At 42.4% G+C, this 15424-nt stretch overlaps 1 long non-coding RNA gene across 2 annotated transcripts; it reads left to right on the forward strand.

Annotated features, from left to right (window-relative positions):
• The first annotated feature begins 49 nt into the window (after positions 1 to 49).
• On the forward strand, positions 50 to 3222 carry LOC124858054. 2 transcript variants are annotated; one of them, XR_007035745.1, is made up of 6 exons: positions 50 to 426; positions 1244 to 1445; positions 1572 to 1678; positions 2501 to 2563; positions 2683 to 2690; positions 2787 to 2866. It is a non-coding gene; the product is annotated as an uncharacterized LOC124858054 (long non-coding RNA). The 2 variants fall into 2 exon arrangements; XR_007035744.1 differs by lacking the exons at positions 2683 to 2690; positions 2787 to 2866 and adding an exon at positions 2970 to 3222.
• The last annotated feature ends 12202 nt before the right edge of the window (positions 3223 to 15424 follow it).

Here is a 15424-nt window from a genome sequence, read left to right on the forward strand (position 1 = left end):
TGGTTAGTGCTTCGTTTGTGCTGTTTTAATTTCTGAGATATTAAAGATTATTTTTTAGGTCATCCAGAGGTCACCATCCCCCCATTTTACTCCGACTTGAACCGGAGTGGTCTACCTTTTTAATGCTGTTTGTGCCGCTTTTATGTACAAACTATATAACTTTCTTTCAGGCGATCACTGACGACTTAAATCGATGACGTCTATGGCCTGCGCTGAACATCATCACCACAAAGCAAGCAGTTATTAATTTCGTGTTTTTCTTTCATCATGCAAGTTAAATTGTGTTTTTATCCGATGTTGTAAAATGTATGCCTTGTTATATTGTTTTGCACTTTATTCAGGGCATGAGGAGGACACATGACCAATATATTCATAGTTGGACAGTATTTCCCATCCCATACATGAAGCTAGTAAAGACATGGAGAGGTACTTTAGCCTAAGTGAAGCTTTACCTTAAGTGGACAAAAGTACTTTTTTGCAGATCAGAGCTGCTGTTAGACTTTATAGACTAACCATCACTGCTTCCAACAAACAATAGGTTTTCTACTTTCATGCCAATATTGAAGTTTTTATCTGATCAAGTTTTTATCTGATCAAGTGTTTACATAAATGCTGTCACCACTGTCACCTGATTGTTCTGCACGCCTAATTTAATATATATAACCTATACCTTACTGATAACTGCACAGTATTGTATTTTTCCTCTCTTTTACTGTAAATCCCTTTCAGCCTTTTTGTGATTGTTTTTTGCACTTTGTTTCTTATAGCTTTTAGTTTGGGTAAGTTTTCTACTTTTTTAGATAAATTTGAATCTGTATACTTTCATTGCCTTATGGTTTGGTGCTGACACACTCAAATGTTCCTATTGTGGAACAATAAAGGTTTTCTATTCTAATTAATTGAGAGAGGTAACCATGACTTCTGAGATCACACATAACCAAGTTACTGTTTGAAAATGTAATCTACATTATACTTTCAAAGAAGAATAAACACTTCTGATTTGGAAAATTAACTTTATGTTATAAATCACCACAGGTAAAATATGGCATACTTAACCATCTAAGAACTTGTAACAAAGAACATTAAAATATAACCTATTTCTGGTCAGGAATATCAAACCATGGCAAAATGTATTTGCCTTTTGATCTGAGCTTCTCAGAAATTTTCCCCCAAAATGTGTTGATTCACAGCATTCAGTCTGCTGTGTATAACGCTGCATGTGGTTGTATTGTCTTCTTTTCAGACACAGTCTTCACTATATTTGCCAGGTCATCATGAAGCTCCCACACACATGGAGCTCTTCGGCAGTATGCAATGTAATGTCCCAGACCATCTTTAGTCAAGCTTCCCTTAAAAGCAACGACTCCTCTCAAAGTGAATGTCTTTCCTTGGAGAGCAACAGTGGGGGGACATTCACTCAAAGGAAACTGAGTTGTGTTTGCAAGGTCAGTGTCAATCCATGTTATTTCTCCAATGCTGTAGCTGTGAGTAACAGTTCCAGCACAGAGTATTTTTCCTGAGGTGCTGGCTCCTGTTTTGAATTCAACTGGACATTCTGATTCCTTCGGTAGTGGGCGAAGGCAGGGAGACTCCGGAAGGAAGAGTCCATTTTCCACTGAAATGTCAAGCTGAGCCATGCCACAGTCCATCAGCACAGAAATGTCAGGAGAAACAAATGGTACTTCCCTTGTTGTTCCTTTGTTTAGCTGGCAGAACTGTGAAGAGCAGTGTTTTGAGACGTAAACGCTGGTTATATTTCTCATTGTTTTTCCAATGACCGTGGAGATATTGCACTGGGCATCGATTTGATGGGCACCAGACCTCAACTGGATTTTTTCAAACATTGCACTAAGCAGCTCTGCCCTCTGTGAATAGATCTTTGGGGTCACACCATCTGTAGCAATGGCTTTTACCAGCAGCAAGATGGGGTTGTCACTGTTGTTCCTGACAACATTTTGAAATGCTGAGCTGTCACAGAAAGCACAGCATAAGCACTGACAAAACGCATCAAATGCACATGTGTTCAGAACAGAGATTGCTGATTTCCCAACTCTAATCGGTTGATGCAGGTTTCCATTTTTCAATAGTCCCACTTTCACTCTTTTTGCCCCAAACAATGGATCTGCATGGAGCCATTCAGTGCAGGAAGTGAGATAAGAAGTCCTCTTCCTTTTTTTGGGTGGAAGAATCAGTCCCCTCCAGTTTTCAACCACGTCTTCATCTGTTGGAGGAATGTTTGTGGTTTCATCGGATTCTACAGATTGGTGAGAATCCATTCTTGTCTTGGCTTCAGCACTGTGGGTAGTCATGGATACAGAGTTTGTTTCGGAAACTTTTGCTAATCCAGATGTTTCCTCATCATTTTTCGCTTTTGCAGAACAAATCCGCATATTTCCTTCAATAAAGGAAAGATGACGAGAAATAAAGCGATCAACTCGAATGGGTAAGTTCTCGTGTTTAAAAAGGCCATGCTTTACATTTTTGAATTCTGCTTCAACAGTGGCTGAGCTTGCTGTGAGGTTGGTGCTTTTGAAGAGGGGGACCATTACTCCTGTCCAAAGTGGTAAGTAACTTGCTAGTCTTATTATGTGTGGAACAATATCAGGGAGGAAATGGATGTTGTCCCTATCCCCATTGGCTGCAGCGAGTGACCTGCTCTCCTCGCATATGTTTGATACCCAGCCGCGTAGGTCAGTCGGGATCTCGTCAAAAGAATCCACTTGATGCATTTCATTTGGATCTTCAGCTGGAATGATGATGGAGTCTTCTGTGATCTGGGTTTTTAGATATTTTTTGCACATCTCTGATTCGAGAGGGACTCCAGAACTATCATCACCCTCTGCCTCACTGAGGGCCACAACAGTGAAGGCATGTATTAGCTGTTTTGCATGGTCCAAGCACTGTGATTGAAGAAGCTTTGCTATTGCACTGACAAAGAAATCTTTGACACGGTGTGACTTGTTTTTCAGGCAGTCCCACTGACAGATCATCTTTATGCAGTGTGCCACATCAACCCTGATAAAACAAGGAGGAAGTTTTGCAGACTGGTTCCCAAGTAGCAAACGGAAGCATTCGTTAATGTATGTCTTCAGATCGGGGTAAGGAGTGAAGGCCTTCACCAGAGCACCAAGAATAGCCAGAGAAAAGTCACTCACGGCTTCTTTTGGTATAGCAGCACCTGTACGAAGCCATTCTGTCAGCCATGTTGCATTAATGTCGTGTCTCTCTGACAGCATTTGCACAACTGGGACTGAGCAGTTGTCCCCTGTCTAAACGCCTTGATATAAGAAGATGTGGCCAGATGTACCATTTGGTCTCACCAGTCTTCTCACAACTGAGCCAGTTGCGTCAAAGCAAACTACTGAGGGGCATTTTTTGGACAATGCCTTATACACATGTAGCTGTGTTTGACTCCAATAGTGGCAGAAGAACTTGGCTAGACCAATGTCTCTTATACTACCACTGTGAGGTGTGCTATATTTTAATAACTGCAAAGACAAAATGGGATCTTTGTCACCTAATTCCAACTCTCTTCTCTCCTGCTTAGCTTTTCGTAGGGTGGCCAAATTTGGAAGGTGACTTGGCTCAGCATCTCCAATATCCATCAAATCTGATGCCTTCGCTGACCTCCATACAGCCGGCTCCATCCTGCCCTCACACAGCTCTTTTGAAATCTGTGCACGAAGGTTTCCAGACATGAACCTCTTGGATTGCCCAGTGTGCAGGGAGATATCAGTGTCTTCGATGGACCACTGAAGCAGCATTTGGCTGTTTACCGTTGGCTCTCTAGCACAAGTCATTTTAATATGGCCTTGACACTCTTTACAGAAGCCTTTGATATCTGTGTAGTTGCTTGTGACAGTTGGATAAACTTTTGCTCTCTGGAACACAAATGTACATGTGCTTTTGATCTTTTTCCAAATCAGATGGTTAATTACATGACTCCAAGTGCCAGGCTTCAAAATCATGTATTCCCTTTTGCCAGATGATGAAAACTTGTCATTATATTCCACTTTCTCAGGTACAAATTTGATCCATTCCTCAAAAGGAACTTCAAGCTGAAAACCTGAGCAGTCGTCTTGTCCAGGAGAAATGGAGCCAGAGTCAAACTCTGTGTCCACACTGCTCTCACGATCACTTTCCTGCTCACTGATCTCCAAACATGACCAGATGTTATGTCTGTTAGATTTTACAAAAGTGTACAGGGCTTTTGGAGACATCTTGTTTTCCAGCTGCTGACTTAATACTGTCCAAATAGTGGCAGCTGGAGTGGCTATTTTGCCATTAAGAAGGATAGCTTCTTTGGAAGTGCAGAGAACTGCAATAAGGGAATCCCTGTCTATTGATGGCTGTCGAGGCATCTAGTTAAAGAACAAAAAGGCTTTGATTAGCATTAATCAAAATATTATTCTGGCCTATATAATCTCCCAAAGCCACAAAACATTGATATTTCAGCATTCTATCACAACTCAAAAACTCAGTTTAAATTGTTCTCTCAAATCTGTATGCCATTTATGCTGTGTTGTAATTATAGTATGTTTTTATTTTATTTTAAATGTTGAATTTTTTACTACTACTTGTCTTGTGAATTTTCAATTGAAGTATCTGTTCAACTTTAAAAACGTGTCTTAGTTCTGTGGAGTCTACTGATGTGCCTAAACATCGATGACTAAAAATGAATGGAATAGCTGCAAAATGAAACCTTGCCGAATCTTTGTTTCAACATTTTTTTAAAGTCTGGACTTTTAAAAAACAGTGTTTTATCTAAAACCTAAACATTATTAGCTTACTTACCTTGTACAAGTAGTAAAACGTTTAAATTACCGCCAAAACAAGGTAAGTGGTGGGGGTCAGTACGTGGGTGGAGCCAATCCCTATGACATTGTGTGAGAACTTAGTATATCAAAGTTGCCAAGCGCTTTTAAAAATTCTTACATTTAATGTCAGAAATTAGAAATTAATGCTTGATGCATTTTAAATTTTATTTTAAAAAAAAGTAAATTACTTGGTTATGAACTTTGAGCCAATGACCTACTCGCACTTCCGCTTTTGTCCAGCGTACACGAGCTGAATTAGATTATTAAAACCACAACAGTAACACAGAACAGTTATTGAAATTATAAACATTACATCATAGTGGTCGCAGACCATGTCAGGTTTTGGGCAAGGAATGTGTAGGCTGCAGCTGGTGGATTTTTCCCCATTTGTGAGAGGATAATATTGAATTACTGTGTAGAAAGATAAATGTATTGGTGACTTAGTAGACATATTTAAAGCAAATTTCTTTGAGACCAAAAAAGTTTCATAATCTTTATTAAGGAATAAAGTGCAAAACACTATAACAAGGCATACATTTTACAACATCGGATAAAAACACAATTTAACTTGCATGATGAAAGAAAAACACGAAATTAATAACTGCTTGCTTGGTGGTGATGATGTTCAGCGCAGGCCATAGACGTCATCGATTTAAGTCGTCAGTGATCGCCTGAAAGAAAATTATATAGTTTGTACATAAAAGCGGCACAAACAGCATTAAAAAGGTAGACCACTCCGGTTCAATTTGGAGCAAAATGGGGGGATGGTGACGTCATCGGCCGAAATTAAACCTTATAATATCTCAGAAATTAAAACAGTACAAACGAAAATTTCAACGGCACAAACCTGCACAAACGAAGCACTAACCATTCTGTCTATTTGCTGAAATTTTTCAAGTGGGTGGGGTGTCAGCTTCACGTAGCTAGTGTAAGCTTATCCTCTTAAGGAAGTAGGGTGGTGCTGCTGACATGAATAGTTTTAATATTCACATATTGTCATGATGTCTATGCCTTCAGGTGTAGTTCTGTGGTAATTTAGGGTATTTCTATGTCTGGTCATGTTCTGTTTGGTCTTTTCCACTCTGATCCATGTGTTTCACTTGTATTTTGATCTTGATGTCAGTTGTTTGGTTTATATCTGGTTTAATATGTCATAGATTGCTCAGTTTTTACCTATCTTTTAGTCTTACAGTCTTGATGTTGGGTTTGTATTTGGAAGATTCTGTATTCCCTGTGATCTCCTTGTTTTTGGGCCGGACGGTGTTCAAACTTACTGATTTACACACTGACAGCTGCAGCTGACTGAGCCATGCTGGTTTTCCTGTAATCCTTTTTAGATTCTTTATTTCCTGTTTCCTGCTTTAAATAAGGCACGACAGGCAGTAAGGTCAGCTTTATGTAGGATGTTTGAAATTCAGTCTAAAAGCAGCAGGGGGCAGGTTTTCACCCCAAATAGACTGTATGCACACCTTCTAAACCTACTTGTGGTTTGGTGGGAGCATCACTGTAGGAATGTCAAAACCTGACATACAAAAGTAAAGGTGTCACATCAGACTGATGTTCAGATCAGTTGGGAATAAAGCAAAAAAAAGAGGAAGCCATGAGTTAAAAAGAAGCAGGCAGGTTTGGACCTGGAATGGTATGATCAGCAGCCTACCCCTTCCTAGCACCAGTGTACCATTTCAGCTTTGATATGCATTGACACATTTCCTTTAACTAAACATGTTCGGTGTTCATTTTGAACGTGTTTTTATTTCTTTAGCCGATAGCTGTATCCATGTCAGAGTGAGTGACACAGAGGCTGCAGGATCAAACAGTTCTACCATGATTGGTTCTGTGTTCTGGGGCAGAACATCAGTAACTACAGAGGAAGCTTTATGTATGTGCAGTGGTCCAACACTGGGGTCCCACTGCAGGCAGACAAGGAGGGAAAACTAAATCTCCATCGATACAGTGAAAACTCACCTCCTGAAGCAGATAGTCTGAACCGGATCAGAACCAGCAATATTGGAAAGAACATAGGAGGAACTGAGTCTCCAGGTCTGAGTTTCAGGTTCTATAGAACAGAACAGAGCAGAGAAAGTTTCTGCAGACAGACTCACCTCTGGCAGGGGTTCAGCTGAGCAGTTCTCATCAGATGTTCTGCACGCTGCATTCTGCTGCTCCAAAACTCAAACCAGGACATTTTCCAAAATGTCCACCCAGTCAGTCCCAGTTAGTCTCTCCCAGCTTCAGTCGGGCTTAGGTATGCAGCTGTTCTTCTCTCCGAGTCTTTTAGAGTCTTCAGTTTTTCTCTCTCTATGTGTGAGGGAGGAGTTTCTTGAAGCTCATGTCCAGCCATCCTCTACTACTGAAAACATTAATTGCTGAATGGACCGGCACATAGAAATACATTTGACAAACATTTCATTACCATTTTCTCATGTATTTTGACTTTCATGTTTTGTTTTAAACAGGACCTTTAGTTTTCAGTTGCACCGCCCCTGTTATGCCATATAGTGATGGTCTGCCGAAGACTGATCAGGTAACGATTTATCCTTTAGTCCTGATAAAACTTGCAACGTTCTCCCCGTGAAAGAGTCGGTTTCACGAGCTTGTCGTTGGTCATAAATATCTGCTAATGTACAGTACAATAAGTTTGGACACACCTTCTCATTCAAAGAGTTTTCTTTATTTTCATGACTATGAATATTGTAGCTTCACACTGAAGGCATCAAAACTATGAATTAACACATGTGGAATTATATACTGAACAAAAAAGTGTGAAACAATTGAAAATATGTCTTATATTCTAGGTTCTTCAAAGTAGCCATCTTTTGCTTTGATTACTGCTCCGCACACTCTTGGCATTTGTTGATGAGCTTCAAGAGTTAATCACCTGAAATGGTTTTCACTTCACAGGTGTGCCCTGTCAGGTTTAATAAGTGGGATTTCAAGCCTTATAAATGGGGTTGGGACCATCAGTTGTGTTGTGCAGGAGGTGGATACAGTACACAGCTGAGAGTCCTACTGAATAGGACTATATTGGAGGGGTGTGGGGAGCTCATCGGGTTCAGTGAAGCTGTTTGGTGTAGCACTAGAGTGGTGCTCAAATTTAGTTTTCCTCCAGCTGTTGAGAAACATTTTTTAAAACATATCTGCTCTGCTATGGTGCTCTGCTGGGCTCATAATGTGTTTTCTTCATCTTCATCACTGGTTCCCTCCTCTGAATCTGAAGAGCCATCAGGTGGTAAAACTATAACCACTTCTCTCTTTCTCAGGCTATAGAAACTACGCACAGAAATTCTCTGAATACATATAGAATACACTGTAAATGAGGCTCAGTATTGTGTGTGACCTCCACGTGTCTGTATGACCTCCCTACAACGCCTGGACATGCTCCTGATGAGACGGCGGATGGTCTCCTGAGGGATCTACTCCCAGACCTGGACTAAAGCATCCACCAACTCCTGGACAGTCTGTGGTGCAACGTGATGTTGGTGGATGGAGCGAGACATGATGTCTCAGATGTGCTCAATCAGATTCAGGTCTGGGGAACGGGCGGGCCAGTCCATAGCTTCAATGTCTTCATCTTGCAGGAACTGCTGACACACTCCAGCCACATGAGGTCTAGCATTGTCCTGCATTAGGAGGAACCCAGGGTCAACCGCACCAGCATATGGTCTCACAAGGGGTCTGAGGATCTCATCTCGGTACCTAATGGCAGTCAGGCTACCTCTGGTGAGCACATGGAGGACCATGCTGCCCTCCAAAGAAATGCTACCCCACACCATTACTGACCCACTGCCAAATCGGTCATGCTGAAGGATGTTGCAGGCAGCAGATCGCTCTCCACGGTGTCTCCAGACTCTGTCACGTCTGTCACATGTGCTCAGTGTGAACCTGCTTTCATCTGTGAAGAGCACAAGGCACCAGTAGCAAATTTGCCAATCCTGGTGTTCTCTGCCAAATGCCAAGCGTCCTGCACGGTGTTGGGCTGTGAGCACAACCCCCATTTGTGGACGTTGGGCCCTCATACCATCCTCATGGAGTCGGTTTCTAACGGTTTGTGCAGACACATGCACATTTGTGGCCTGCTGGAGGTCCTTTTGCAGGGCTCTGGCAGTGCTCCTCCTTGCTCAAAGGCAGAGGTAGCGGTCCTGCTGCTGGGTTGTTGCCCTCCTACGGCCTCCTCCACGTCTCCTGGTGTACTGGCCTGTCTCCTGGTAGCACCTCCAGGCTCTGGACACTACGCTGACAGACACAGCAAACCTTCTTGCCACAGCTCGCATTGATGTGCCATCCTGGATGAGCTGCACTACCTGAGCCACTTGTGTGGGTTGTAGAGTCCGTCTCATGCTACCACGAGTGTTAAAGCACCACCAACATTCAAAAGTGACCAAAACATCAGCCAGAAAGCATCGGTACTGAGAAGTGGTCTGTGGTCCCCACCTGCAGAACCACTTCTTTATTGAGTGTGTCTTGCTAATCACCAAAGATTTCCCCCGGTTGTCTATTACATTTGCACAACAGCTGTGAAATTGATTGTCAATCAGTGTTGCTTCCTAAGTGGACAGTTTGATTTCACAGACGTTTGATTTACTTGGAGTTATATTGTGTTGTTTAAGTGTTCCCTTTATTCTTTTGAGCTGTGTGTATTTAATCATTCCTAAAGAACAGCTTTTTACAAAATCAAATCCTCATACGAGTGTCCATCTACTGTCATTACCCGCTTATCCTTGCAGGGTCACAGGGGGCAGGTGCCTATCTCCACACCCTGACACCAAAGGGCAACTGAGAGACCAGTTAACCTAACAGGTTATGTTTTTGAACTCTGGGAGGAAGCCTGAGTACCCAGGGAGAACATGCCAAACCCATGCAGAAAGACCCTTGGCGGGGATTTAAACCTAGGACCTTCTTGCTGCAAGGCAACAGTGCTACCAGCTGCACCACCGTACAATAGGTAACATTACATCACAACGTGTCTTTACTCAAGAAGTCTGATATTCTGGACTCTATATATACATATCAGTTTGTATTAAATGCTGGCATATGATCACATGACCTCAAGATCCCCACTCCCTAAAATGTAAGGTGCACTTGCTTGATAGCCCTCTTGGCCACAGAAATGTCAGTATCTCCCAGGATACAGAAACCAAATGTTTGAGCTTTCCCTCCAGCTTCAGGTTTCACCGGGTTTACCGCTATGAAAAATCCACTACAGAGTTTATGGTTTTAGGTCAGGTTTTGGTGGTGATCCGGATCCAGGATTTCTTTTCTGTGGGGTCGGTGACCCTATGTTGGATGGCAGAAGTGTGCAGTCTCTGTCTTGTTTTACTTTTTTTATGTCCCAATGAATGTTTAAACATCACGTTTGATTAGTCAGAACAAAATGAGAAGAACCTCAAGCTCACAGCAGACAAGCTCATGAGTCCTAACGTCGCCTGCCCCCTGACAGACATCAGACCAGGGTCCCCCAGTGTGCTTCAGACTTTAGGTCTGACAGCAGATTAACTGGCTTCTCCTGATCTTGATGATGTGTTGAGGAGATCATTCAGTCAGACAGGGAAACATCCAAACTTTGCAGAGCTGAGGGTCCAACAGACTGGAAAGGAATTCCTGGTCTGAAGGCTTCTGATTGGTCCAGGTGTGGACATTGACCTGCAGGTTTATATGAAGACAGGTTGCTTCTGTTTGGCATCTAAACAGCCGTCAGTTATTGCCATGGTTTGTCTCAGAAGGTCTTGTTTTTCCATCGTCTGGAATATTTTACTCATTCTCCAACCTCCTGGAGTGTTTGATCCCACGATGGTGGCTCAATGGGAACTGGCTCAGCTGGTTTTCAAGTGTGATGATGTACCCAACAGGCAGCTTGAGGGGGAAAAGAGCAGTAGGTTGTCTCTTAAACGTCATTCATCAACTAATTTGGTTGTTCATACAACAAATATGTGGCATGTTACAGTAAAAGCTCCTCTGTGTGTCAACACCTGATTATCAGAAGCTGGGTAGGGTTCACCAAACCCTAATCCTGGTTGGACGTTTAACAAGAAAACTGCACAAGCCCCAACAGATCTAGAGAGAATATGGAATATATTACAGAATGAGTCTTTAACTTGTGAGTCACTGTTGGTCTAGGGAGGCATATCCATGGAGGGACTCACAAACCTGTACAGGATAAACGATGGTGCCCTGATTGTCATTAGGCATCACGATGAAATCCTTAGACCCATTGTTAGACTCTTCATTGGTGCAATGGGTCCTAGGTTCCTCCTAGTGCATGACAATTCCCAGTATCGTGTGGCAAGATTAGTCAGGTAGGACCTGGAGGATGGAAGAATTGATACCATTGACTGGCCTCCACACTCCCCTCACCCAAATCCAATAGAACATCTCTGGGACATCATGTTTAGGTCCACCCAACACCACCAGGTTGCACCTTAGACTGTCCAGGAGCTCCGTGATGCCCTAGTCAGGATCTAGGAGGATACAGCTCAGGGCACAACCCATCATCTTATAAGAAGCATGCCCTGATGTTGTCAGGCATGCATTCAAGCAAACAGAGGCCTTACAATCTGAGGTACAGGTTGACTTGCTGCAATGACGTGTCAGCAGATTGGACGAGCCTGCTGTTTTTATTTTTCAGTTTAAAATCATCTGTGATTTAAGATTAAGCCTTCTGTGGGTTGATAATTTTTATTTTCATAAAATGATGTGGCATCATTTTGCTCTGAACACATTACCATTCCATATCAGTATGGAAAATCAGCAACATTTTTCTTTCCAACTGGGATCTGATGTGTTTTCAAAGTGTCCCTTTAATTTTTGTTTTTGCAGTGTATACACATAACATTTTAACATCTTCACTATTTAGAATTGAGAACAAAGATTTTAGATGGAGATTTAGAAAATTGTTTCATATCATTAATAAAAAGTGAAAGAAATCTTTCAAATAGTATTTTGTGCAACATATTGCCCCAATGGTTCCAGCTCCTAAAAAGAATGGAAAGACCCGCATCTGCATAGACTTAAAAAGACTAAATAAAGCAGTTAAGAGGGAGCGGTTCATGCTACCAACATCACAGGAGATGATGGCGAAGCTGAGTGGTTCCACAGTTTTTTCATCATTGGATGCAGCTTCAGGGTTCTAGCAGATCCCTCTGGATAAGGAGAGCCGGAGGTAACAACTTTTGTAACCCAATGGAAGATATTGTTTCAAACATCTTCCCTTTGGGATTACCAGTGCCCCAGAGATTTTCCAGAAGAAGATGGTGGAGACCCTGGAGGGGCTAGAAGGAGTTGCAGTCTATATGGATGACATAATTCTCCATGGCAAAGACATGAAGGAACACAATCAACGGCTGCAAAAATTATGGAACGATTAGAATCAGCTGGACTGAAGCTGAACCCAGAGAAGTGTGAACTGAGAAAGACGGAGCTCCACTTCCTGGGCCAGGTGATCAACAAAGATGGAATGCGACCTGACCCTGCCAAGGTATCGGCGGTCAAAAACCTCAACCCACCGGAAAATGTCCAAGAACTAAAGAGAGCCCTTGGAATGATCAATTACCTGGGGAAATATATCCCAAACTTAGCCACAGTAGGACAACCACTGTATGAACTGCTGCGATCAAAGTCATCCTGGACCTGGTGCCCAGCACAGCAAATGGCTTTTGATAAAATGAAAGAACTTCTCATGTCATCACCTACCCTAGTGTTTTATGATGCAAACAGGAATACAGTTGTTTCTGCGGATGCCAGCAGCTTTGGCATTGGGGGTGTATTATTGCAGCTTCATGGTGAGGACTGGCGAACAGTGGCATACTGTTCAAGAAGACTGAGTGATGCTGAGACAAGGTATGCTGAGATAGAAAAAGAATGCCTGGCTGGCATGTGGGAGGTTTGAGACATATCTCTATGGCCTGCCTGTTTTTAGGTTGATCACAGACCACAAATCCCTCATTCCACTGATGAACTCCAATGACCTGGATAACACTCCAACTCAATGCCAGAGGCTTCTTATTTGGTTGATGAGGTTCAACTTTGAGGCGGAGTTTGGGAAAACTCTGGTTGTTGCAGACATGTTGTCAAGGAGCCCACAACAAAAGGTGGAGCACGACGAAGACAGCCACACGGACATTGAGAGTTATGTAGCTGTCATTTTGAGCAGCATTCCTGCATCACCGATGAAGATGGAAACTATCAGAGCAGAGACAGCATCTGACCAGAAACTCCAACAGGTCATAAGGTATCTTCAGCAGGGGTGGCCTGAACACATGACACACACACACACACAGTTTAGCAAGAGAGTACTTTAGTGTGAGGAATGAGCTATCTGTGCAAGATGGGTAGGTGATGAGGGGGAGTAGAATAGTGATCCCAGAGGCAATGAGGATAGAAATCTTAGAGAGAATATGAGGGTCATCAGGGGCTAAATAAGTGTAGAATGAGAGCAAACGCCTCAGTTTGGTGGACAGGTTTAGCTTCTCAGATCACACAGTTAGTGGAAAACTGCATGTATTGTAGGGAGCACAGGAAAGCACAGGTCAGAGAGCCTCTTATGTCCACTCCCCTCCCAGATAGACCATGGAAGAAAATAGGTCTGGGTTTATGTGAATATGACAAAGAAAACTTTCTTGTCATATCAGACTACTATTCCAGATACTTAGAAATACTACATATGACATCCACTACAAGCACACAGGTCATACTGAAGCTTAGAGCTACATTCGCACGTTATGGCACCAGAAGAGGTTGTTAGTGATAATGGACCACAGTTTAGCAGGGATGTTTTTAAAGAGTTTGCACAGGACATGGACTTTAAACACACAACCTCCAGCCCCCATAACCCACAAGGAAACGGACATGCAGAGCGTGCGGTCCAGACAGCAAAGAACATTCTGAAACAGAAAGAACCTCTTCTCGCACTCTTGGCCTACAGAGCCTCCCCACACAGTAGTACTGGTGTAAGCCCAGCGGAGCTTCTGATGGGGAGAAAGATACGAACGAGGCTTCCCACCCTGACTAAGAATCTGCAGCCAGGATGGCCAAACCAACACCTCATCCAAGCCAAGGATGCGGAGGAGAAAAGAAAACAAGGCTTCTACTACAACAGACGACATGGTGTGAGACAAGAGTGAACAACCAAGAGACTTGGTCTATACCAGCTGCAGTGACAGCAGCACAGAGGTCATACATCGTTGAGACGGAGCAAGGTGCTTCTAACAGGCGAAATTGTCGCCATCTCCAGCTCCTGCCCTCATGTGAAGAAAAAAAAAAAAAAAGACCACAGAGACTTCAGATGCTTCACTGGATTTAGAGAGCAGTCCCTCTGGTCCAACAGTGACTCCTGATGGACAGATTCGGACGTGGTCTGGTAGAATTTCTAGGCCGGTTCAGAGGCTGAATTTGTGAATAAGATAGTTACACAAACTGTTAAAATAAAAAAAATAAAAACTTGAGATAGTTGAGTGGTTCTGCTAAGGAAATAGAATATGTTACCCTGTGGGTGAGTGTTACTGTTTCACTTGTTAACATTTGTAAAAGGGGAAGATGTCAGGTAACTGGTTTAGTGACATCTGTCTTACAACAGGGGGAGTGGGTTTTTACAGCACCAGGGATGAAATCTGGGCACCTGTTGTGTACACGGGGGAAGAGGTTTCATTAAAGTGTTGGCCGTTCTACAAAGAAGTCTCGAGTGCCTCTTTATGATAAACAGACAAGTTTATTACACATATAATGAAGGAGTAGGCAATCTGAAGACAAAGGTAGACAGGTGTTAAAGTCATTACAAAGACAAAGAACACCTTGATTTTGATTCGTTCAGAAATGCAACAGTAACAGGTTTTATTCTCTATTATGTTTCTTAGAGCATAAATGCCTATTTTTATTTCTAATGGGGTAAATATTACATTTGGTAATTTTTTGGATGGAAAATTAAATGTTAAATAATTAAAAGATAACTGTGTATAAATATTAAAAGATTATTATGAAATGTATATGTTATAATTTAGGCCTGGGGATACATAGTAGAGGTCTGGACTTCTAACCTGCAGTGATGCAGGGTCAGAGGTGACCTAGATGTTGTGGACATAATGAGAAAATGTTTATTTCAGTCGTTAAAAGACTCGAAGCATAACTTAACATGGAGCGAAAGACTTGACACCCAACTTGGAAATATACACTTGTGAACATTTCTGGTTTGAACACAAGGAGAAGAAACCTGACAGGAAATGATCCAAATCAAAGGAATTTGGGGTGTTTTTCAAAGACAACACACATTCAAATACAACATGATCTGCTGAGGCCAACTGAGTCCCAAAGCAATAATCTGATCCAACAGAACCTCCTTTAACATGAACCATTCCTGCTGTCAAATGTCCTAATGAGGAAATCACATCCCTTTTTCCTGGAATCTCACACAGACGCAAACACACACTATAAAACAGAGAAACACTCAGATGGACACGCTGGTTGAGGCCCACAGCCTCCTCTTTTATTCCCCAACAAAATTCCTGCAGCATCACACACACACTTTTGAATTAGTGTGTGTGTGAAGACCTACAAAGAGGCTCAGATTGAATGTTCGCACAAAGTCGTCACAGAGCTGCTGTTTTCCCTCCGTTCCTGAT

This window comes from Girardinichthys multiradiatus, chromosome 2 (assembly GCF_021462225.1).
Source record: "Girardinichthys multiradiatus isolate DD_20200921_A chromosome 2, DD_fGirMul_XY1, whole genome shotgun sequence".
NCBI lineage: Eukaryota > Metazoa > Chordata > Actinopteri > Cyprinodontiformes > Goodeidae > Girardinichthys > Girardinichthys multiradiatus.